Consider the following 9950-nt stretch of genomic DNA (forward strand, 5'->3'; position numbering starts at 1 on the left):
TTCGTTCCAGTACTCTGCTGCCTGTGACTGGAACGAATTGCAAAAATCGCTGAAGTTGGAGACTTTTATCTCCCTCACCAACTTCAAACATCAGCTATCTGAGCAGCTAACCGATCGCTGCAGCTGTACATAGTCTATTGGTAAATAGCCCACCCTTTTCACCTACCTCATCCCCGTACTGTTTCTATTTATTTACTTTTCTGCTCTTCTGCACACCAATATCTCTACCTGTACATGACCATCTGATCTTTTATCACTCCAGTGTTAATCTGCAAAATTGTAATTATTTGCCTACCTCCTCATGCCTTTTGCACACATTGTATATAGACCCCCCCTTCGTTTTCTACTGTGTTATTGACTTGTTAATTGTTTACTCCATGTGTAACTCTTTGTTGTATGCTCACACTGCTATGCTTTATCTTGGCCAGGTCGCAGTTGCAAATGAGAACTTGTTCTCAACTAGCCTACCTGGTTAAATAAAGGTGAAATAAAAAATAAAAAATAAAAATACAAACAGGGACCGTAGTCAGTTCACTGGGGTCAAGATCAACTCATAGTTCAGGGTTGTTTGAGAGCCACCTCTGAGACGCAGGGAATTGGATTGTGATAAGGCCAAAAAGGATCAGGATGTTGGGAGTTGTAGACGTGTAAAAGGGGGTGATTCCATACAGTGTCAGTAAAGCACTACTCACAGCAGATTGTGTTGTTATTGCCCTCAACATTTATTTCAAAGACATCATTTGGGGTTAAACAGGATGGAAATGGCTTCATCTCATGAAAATCTTCACTGATCAGCTGATGTTTAAAACAGTCATCAGTAAACAACAAGTCCTTTAGGTATAATGAGATGGTGGGAGTGGACCCCTTGTTTTTAGAGGCAAAATAGGACAAGACTATTACTATACAGTACCAGTCAAAAGTTTGGACACACCTACTCATTCAAGGGTTATTCTTTATTTTTACTATTTTCTACACTAATACAATAACATTGTAGAATAATAGTGAAGACATATAAACTATGAAATAACACATGGAATCATGTAGTAACCGAAAAAGTGTTTTAAAAAAAGTGTTAAACAAATCTAAATATATTTTATATTTGAGATTCTTCAAAGTAGCCACCCTTTGCCTTGATGAAAACTTTGCACACTCTTGGCATTCTCTCAACCAGCTTCACCTGGAATGCTTTTCCAACAGTCTTGAAGGAGTTCCCACATATACTGAGCACAACCCAATCGAGATGGTTTGAGATGAGTTGGACCGCAGACTGAAGGAAAAGCAGGCCAACTCATCCCAAACCATCTTAATTGGGTTGAGGTCGGGTGATTGTGGAGACCAGGTCATCTGATGCAGCACTCCATCACTCTCCTTCTTGGTAAAATAGCTCTTACACAGCCTAGAGGTGTGTTGGGTCATTGTCCTGTTGAAAAACAAATGATAGTGGGACTAAGTGCAAACCAGATGGGATGGCATATCGCTGAAGAAGGCTGTGGTAGTCATGCTGGTTAAGTGCGCCTTGAATTCTAAATAAATCACTGACAGTGTCACCAGCAAAGCACCCCCACACCTCCTCTTCCATGTTTCACGGTGGGAACCACACATGCGGAGATTATCCGTTCACCTACTCTGTGTCTCACAAAGACACTACTGCGGTTCGAACCAAAAATCTCAAATTTGGACTCATCAGACCAAATAACAGATTTCCACCGGTCTAATGTCCATTGCTCATTTCTTGGCACAAGCAAGTCTCTTGTTCTTATTGGTGTCCTTTAGTAGTGGTTTCTTTGCAGAAATTCGACCATGAAGGCCTGATTCATGCAGTCTCCTCTGAACAGTTGATGTTGAGATGTGTCTGTTACTTGAACTCTGTGAAGCATGTATTTGGGCTGCAATTTCTGAGGCTGGTAACTCTAATGAACTTATCCTCTGCAGCAGAGGTAACTCTGGGTCTTCCATTCCTGTGGCAGTCCTCATGAGACCCAGTTTCATTATAGCGCTTGATGATTTTTGCGTCTGCACTTGAAGAAACGTTCAAAGTTCTTGACATTTTCGGATTGACTGACCTTCATTTCTTAAAGTAATGATGGACTGTCGTTTCTCTTTGCTTATTTGAGCTGTTCTTGCCACAATATGGACTTCGTCTTTTACCAAATAGGGCTATCGTCTGAATAGCAACCCTACGTTGTCACAGCACAACTGATTGGCTCAAACACATTAAGAAGGAAAGAAGAAGAAGGCACACCTGTTAATTGAAATGCACACCAGGTGACTAAATACCAGGTGACTACATGAAGCTGGTTGAGAGAATGCCAATAATGTGCAAAGCTGTCATCAAGGCAAAGGGTGGCTACTTTGAAGAATCTCAAATATAAAATATATTTGGATTTGTTCACCACTTTTTTGGTTACTACATGATTCCATGTGTGTTATTTCATAGTTTTGATGTCTTCACTATTATTCTACAATGTAGAAAATAGTAGAAATAAAGAAAAACCCTTGAATGAGTAGGTGTCCAAACTTTTGACTGGTACTGTATGTAAGAGTCAAATAAATAGCACAGATATTGTTGTTCAGGCAAAGTAAAAAACAAAGGGATTTACTACCTCTGAATGTTTTCCCATAGGAACAATGAAAAGCACATCCATCACTGTAATTAGAATGACATCAAAATTCATGGCTTCAGTCTTTGCTTCTTATCCCAAGTATTTTTTTTACCTTGGCACTTGCCAGTGTCTTTAATTCCTAGAGTTTATGCGCTCACCACAGAAGACTCAAAGGATTACTAATATTAATATTACGTTTTAACTCCTTGAAATCATCGTTTAATACAAAAAGAGCAAATCCTCAGCTCCTTTTGTTATTTTAGTATAATGAAAGTGATTGCGTTTTATAGAACTTGTCTGTCCCCTCCAGATGTTATTTTTTTCTGTCAGGGGAAGAGTGGAAGGAGGCCAAACAGGAGGATCATGGGGAGTAATCAAGATTAAAAAATATATATATATAATATATAAACACAAAGAAAGATCATCTAGAGCAAAGGAGATTACAATTGTTGTCGGCTAAGACTGAGAGGATGGGGTTGGACAGGAGGTTATGCTCTTCTGTCATCTTGAAAAAAAGCAATCTATGCACCATGTAAGACACAATAAAGGAAAAACCCCTCAGCAGTCACAACAACCCATATTACACCCTGTAATCCTGCCACAGTGAAACTCAAATATAACCCTCGTCCCCGTTTTGTCTTTACATACAGTACCTTCATAAAGTATTCATACCCCTTGACTTATTCCACATTTGATTGTGTTACAGCCTGAATTGAAAATGGATTGAATTGTTGTCTTTTCTCACCAATCTACACACCATACCCCATAATGACAAAGTGAAAACATGTTGGAAATGTTTGCAAATGTATTGAAAATGAAAGACAGAAATATCTCATTTACATAGTAAGTATTCATACCCGAGTCAATACTATGTAGAAGCACCTTTGGAAGTGATTACAACTGTGAGTCTTTGGGGGTATGCCTCTAAGAGCTTTCCACACCTGGTTAGTGTAACATTTGCCCATTAATCTTTTCATAATTCTTCAAATTCTGTAAAATTGGTTGTAGATCATTTCTAAACAACCATTTTCAGGTCTTGCCATAGATTTTCAAGTAGATTTAAGTCAAAACTGTAACTTGGCCACTCAGGAACATTCATTGTCTTCTTGGTAAGCTACTCCAGTGAAAATTTGTCCTTGTGTTTAGGGTTATTGTCCTGCTGAAAGATAAATTAATCTCCCAGTGTCTGGTGGAAAGCAGACTGAACCAGGTTATCCTCTAGGACTTTGCCTGTGATTACCTTCATTACGTTTCTTTTTCACCCATAACATGATGCAGCCACCACTATGCTTGAAAATTTGGAGAGTGGCACTCAGTAATTTGTTGATTTTACATTTGTCCCAAACATAACACTTTGTATTCAGGACAAAAGGGGAATTTCTTTGCCACATTTGTTGCAGTATTACATTTGTGCCTTGTGGCAAACAAGATGCATGTTTTGTTATAAACTCAGCAAAAAAATACATGTCCTCTCACTGCATATTGCGTTTATTTTCAACAAACTTAATATGTGTAAATATTTGTATGAACAGAAGATTCAGCAACTGAGACATAAACTGAACAAGTTCCACAGACATGTGACTAACAGAAATTGAATAATGTGTCCCTGAACAAAGGGGGGTTCAAAATCAAAAGTAACAGTCAGTATCTGGTGTGGCCACCAGCTGCATTAAGTACTGCAGTGCATCTCTTCCTCATGGACTGCACCATATTTGATAGTTCTTGCTTTGAGATGTTACCCTACTCTTACACCAAAGCACCTGCAAGTTCCCGGACATTTCTGGGGGGAATTGCCCTAGCCCTCACCCTCCGATCCAACAGGTCACAGACGTGCTCAATGGGATTGAGATCCTGGCTCTTCGCTGGCCATGGCAGAACACTGACATTCCTGTCTTGCAGGAAATCACGCACAGAACAAGCAGTATGGCTGGTGGCATATATCATGCTGGAGGGTCATGTCAGGATGAGCCTGCAGGAAGGGTACCACATGAGGGAGGAGGATGTCTTCCCTGTAACGCACAGCATTGAGATTGCCTGCAATGACAACAAGCTCAATCCGATGATGCTGTGACACACCGCCCCAGACCATGACGGACCCTCGCCTCCAAATCAATCCCGCTCCTGAGTACAGGCCTCGGTGTAATGCTCATTCCTTCGACGATAAATGCGAATCCAACCATCACCCCTGGTGAGACAAAACCGCGACTCGTCAGTGAAGAGCACTTTTTGCCAGTCCTGTCTGGTCCAGCGACGATGGGTTTGTGCCCATAGGCGACGTTGTTGCCAGTGATGTCTGGTGAGGATCTGCCTTGCAACAGGCCTACAAGCCCTCAGTCCAGCCTCTCTCAGCCTATTGCGGACAGTCTGAGCACTGATGGAGGGATTGTGCGTTCCTGGTGTAACTCGGGCAGTTGTAGTTGCCATCCTGTATCTGTCCCGCAGGTGTGATGTTCGGATGTATCGATCCTGTGCAGGTGTTGTTACACGTGGTCTGCCACTGCAAGGATGATCAGCTGTCTGTCCTGTCTCCCTGTAGCGCTGTCTTAGGCGTGTCACAGTATGGACATTGCAATTTATTGCCCTGGCCACATCTGCAGTCCTCATGCCTCCTTGCAGCATACCTAAGGCATGTTGACGCAGATGAGCAGGGACTCTGGGCATCTTTCTTTTGGTGTTTTTCAGAGTCAGTAGAAAGGCCTCTTTAGTGTCCTAAGTTTTCATAACTGTGACCTTAATTGCCTACTGTCTGTAAGCTGTTAGTGTCTTAAAGCCCGTTCCACAGGTGCATGTTCATTAATTGTTTATGGTTCATTGAACAAGCATGGGAAACAGTGTTTAAATCCTTCAGAAGGAAGATCTGTGAAGTTATTTGGATTTTTACAAATTATCTTTGAAAGACAGGGTACTGAAAAAGGGACATTTCTTTTTTTGCTGAGTTTACTTTTATTCTGTACAAGCTTCCTTCTTTTCCCTTTTCCCTTGTTATTTAGGTGAGTAACTACAATGTTGTTGATCCATCCTTAGTTCTCTCCTATCACATTAAAAACTTTGTAACTGTTTTAAAGTCATCATTGGCCTCTTGATGAAATCCCGGAGTAGTTTCCTTCCTCTCCAGCAACTGAGTTAGGAGGGACGCCTGTATCTTTGTAGAGACTGGGTGTATTGATACACTATCCAAAGTTTAAGTAATAACTTCACCATGCTCAAAGGGATACTCAATTTCTTTTTTTTTTTTCTTCTTTTTTTTTACCCTTCTTTGTGAGGCATTGGAAAATCTCCCTGGTCTTTGTTGTTGAATCTGTGTTTGAAATTCACTGCTCGACTGAGACACCTTACAGATAATTGTATTTGTGGGGTACATAGAGATGAGGTAATCAAGCAAACTGAACTTATTTAGGCTTGCCGTAACAAAGGGTTGAATACTTATTGACTCAGTACATTTCAGCTTTACATTTTGAATGAATTTGTAAAATATACATTTTTTAAAAATCCACTTTGACATCATTGGGTATTGTGTGTAGGCAATTTTACCCATTTTAAATTCCGGCTGTAACACAACAAAATTTGGGAAAAGTCAATGGGTGTGAATACTTTCTGAAGGCACTGTATAGGCTGATAGTGTGATTACAAATGATGAATTAAAACAGGAAAGGAGCAACATCCATGCTAAACATAATGCTGGGAATTTGCAAAGACCACTGAGATAAAGCTATAGCATAATGCACACTGAACGCATTCTGACTGTAGCCTACATTCATCTCAATCTGAGATCCCAAAGAAATACAGTACAGATACCTCAATGGAGCAGTAATGTATGTCTATGTTTGGGCTTGAGACTGGTTATGGTCAGGGGATGGTTAAGCGTAGAGTTGCAAACGGTCCCAGAATATTTGTGGAGCTAGATATAGTGTTAACATGGATGCTCATGCCCGTAAGCATCCAGTTGATGCAAATTATACTCGGTCATTGTAGTCACTGAAAGCACATTCAAGTATGAGCTTATATTCCAATGAATAATATACCAACTGAAAGAATAAATAATGTTGCTTTTTTTTCCTTAAGGATAAGATTATGCCTCCTGAGTAGTATATCCACACAGAATCAGGTGTATTTCTCACCTTCTCTCTCTCATTTCCCCTCTCTCTCGCTTCTTTACTGTCTATTCTTTTTTGTTCCAGGGAGATTTCCTGTCAGGAAATGAATTACAACGAGACTGACCGCCCACAACAAAAACACAATGACAGGTTTTTACAGAGGGCATTATGTTAAGATGGTCTCTGAATTGGGTATTTGCTTGTGGGGTTGTAAAACTGACTTGGCAACATAAAACGTACCTCTTGAAAAATAATACAGTCAAATGTTGATGCTGCTGCATTGTGGAAACACACTTGGTTGCCATAGTGAAATACAATTTCATAATAAGCATTCAAGGAAACTGATTTGTGTTGCCGTAATTGTAACCTCTACATCACACACAGTTTCGAAGTGTGTTATGAATGTGTAATATATTGTTCCTCATGACTTGATCCCAGAATATTTTCCATTATAATGAATATAGAACTAGGCTATATCTTTCCAAAATAGTGGTATTTCTTCAACCCCTGGACATATTTTAGTGTTAATTGTGCTGTATAGTCTGTATTATTTGGTGATTTGGCTTAAAACATCCATTAACCTGCTCAACCCTTTCACTTCCCCCACAACCCCCAACCCCCTGCACTGGAAACTGAGTAGATAGCACTGAAAATATGGTTCATTCAGCAATTATTCACAGAGTCTTTGGCTAATGGTACTCTGTATGCACAGACAGCAAAATGTAGAGAGTCAGTGGACCAGCAGTAATGGCCCCATGTAGAGAGAGAGAGTGTTTGTGTGTGTGTGTGTGTGTGTGTGTGTGTGTGTGTGTGTGTGTGTGTGTGTGTGTGTGTGTAGCATCTGTGCGGGGTATAAAGCATAATTCTCGACAAGTGCAAACATGTCTAATGATGAAGCTATACTATGGTTGCAGAGACTCACACTCATTCTTCCCTACCACTCCCCCCTCCCAGGCTCCATATCAGGCAGATGAAAACATAACCTGTCACATTCCATCCCATTAAACCAGCTAGGAACCATGTGCTCCAGAGAGAGAGAAAGAGAGGGGAGAGAGGGTAGGAGAAGAGAGAGGAGCACAGAGTGAGAGAGGAGATAGGACGGGGGGTGACGGCCAAGTGCATCTGGGCTCACCCAAGACTAATGCATTATTCACAATCTTTATGCTAATGTAATTTTCATGCAAAAAATTCGGACAGATATATCTAAAGGACAAACATACTGTAGGAAGGACTTACTTAGTGCGTATCTAGACCTATGTACATACTGTACATACTAACATTTACACATATCACATATCCACACATACTGTACTTAAATGAGTCATGTGCACTTATCCATTGGAATATCTAATGCATTAGACAACTCGCATCAAGCACCAAATCTGTGCATTACTGTGCTTTTCAGTGAGGGCCCATCAGCTGCCATTTGATGTCAAGCAAAGCAAGGTAATGACAGTGCACTTACACACTCAGTCATTAGCCCTGCTTAATGCTGGGAGTTAACACAAATTAAGTGAAGTTAAGTACATGCATTAGAGGAGCTCTTTAGGGTAGAGAGCATTTCACTCTTGCAGGAACTGGTTGTTGTTCCATACGTTTTGAACAGGTCACGTTAGCTGTAAGCATAACCTAGGGCATTACTGAATATTTACTCAACCTGGCCTTGAATCAAAGTGTTACTCGGTGGAAGTGAATTTACAGTGGACTGACTAACAGTGGTCTGAGGGCAGGGAGGATGGAACACTAGGGACACCTAGTGGTCACAATGGTGTCACTATGTGTGGGAAACTAACACTTGCTTCATGGTGGTGTTTATCATTAGCTGGGGGCACAAATAGGGCATAGATGTGCTTGTTACACCCAGAGTACATTTTATTTCCCTCAGGGAAGTTTCAGTGCTTAACAGGATAGTTCAAAAGGACATTGGTTTCCTAACCCTGTCAGCAGTCTATGACAGGGTATGACAGCAATCCATGCTTTGGTTTCGTTTCCCTGACGTTTTAGCATTTATGGCACAAATCCAATATTAGCATTTTTTTGTGCATCATGTCCAAATCATCGATAAGTGACTTTGTTGAGATTCAATTAATTTGAGATACTTTCGGATGATTTGGACACGATGCACAAAAAATGCTAATATCGGTAACATCTATGTCTTGAATGGGATTTGTGCCACAAATGTGGAAATGCATGTGGAAACAGTGCCAGGGAAACTAAACCAAAACATGGATTACTGTCATACCTTGCCATAGACTGCTGACAGCACGTGTCAAACTCATTCCACGGAGGGCCGAGTGTCTGCGGGTTTTCGCTCCACCCTTGTACATGATTGTTGAATTAAGTTCACTAATAAGTAAGGAACTCGACTCAACTGGTTGTCTAGGTCATAATTGAAAGGAAAAAACAAATACCTGTAGACTCTCAGCCCTCCGTGGAATGAGTGTAATACCCCTTGCTTACAGGGTTAGGAAACCAATATGTTATTTTGTAATTTGAGTGAACTATTCGTTTAAATACAGTACTTATCAGAGGACAAGTCTTGTTTCTGGTAAAAGTTATAGTACTGAGCAAGAGTAACATGAATACGGCAATAATGGCAAGTAAATCAGTTTGCACATCAACCAAAGGGCCAACTGTAAGAGATCACTGGTTTATTTGGAGTAACAGTCCAGGAGAGACACATATTAGAGGGAAAACCAGACTGGGCCTTTAAAAAGAGGCTAACATGCTGAAACTGACAGATCTCTGCAATCCATTTGGACCTCATTCAAGGTTATGGCTCCATCTGAGTGACTGCAGATTATTGTCCACAGAGAGGTGTGCTAATGCTGGATTATCCACTTGTTGGGGATCCATTTGACCCGATGAACACAACATGCCAGCCTCACACGCCCTTGCATCTGTGGGTGTTTTTCAATTTTTTTCCAGTTTTGGAGGCGAGGAAAGGAGTATGATGGACGTGACTTCAAACCTCACAGTATTAAGTAGATTACAGTGGTGACTGGTTGGAGAATAAGAGTTGTGTATAGAAACAGGCAGTTGTTCATGCCACACTCACCTAACATAGGGGTACTGTACTCAGCCATATTCAAGTATCATCAGTTCATTGGTCCTGAATGCATTGGTCCCCCCAAAAAATACGTTACTTGAAAAATATATAAAGACATATGTTTCGACAAACCACACAGCACTTTGCGTCACATTTTGCCTCACAAAAATAAACACATGTATAAATTCTAAACAAACAAAGTAA

This window comes from Oncorhynchus kisutch, linkage group LG7 (genome assembly GCF_002021735.2).
Source record: "Oncorhynchus kisutch isolate 150728-3 linkage group LG7, Okis_V2, whole genome shotgun sequence".
Taxonomy (NCBI): domain Eukaryota; kingdom Metazoa; phylum Chordata; class Actinopteri; order Salmoniformes; family Salmonidae; genus Oncorhynchus; species Oncorhynchus kisutch.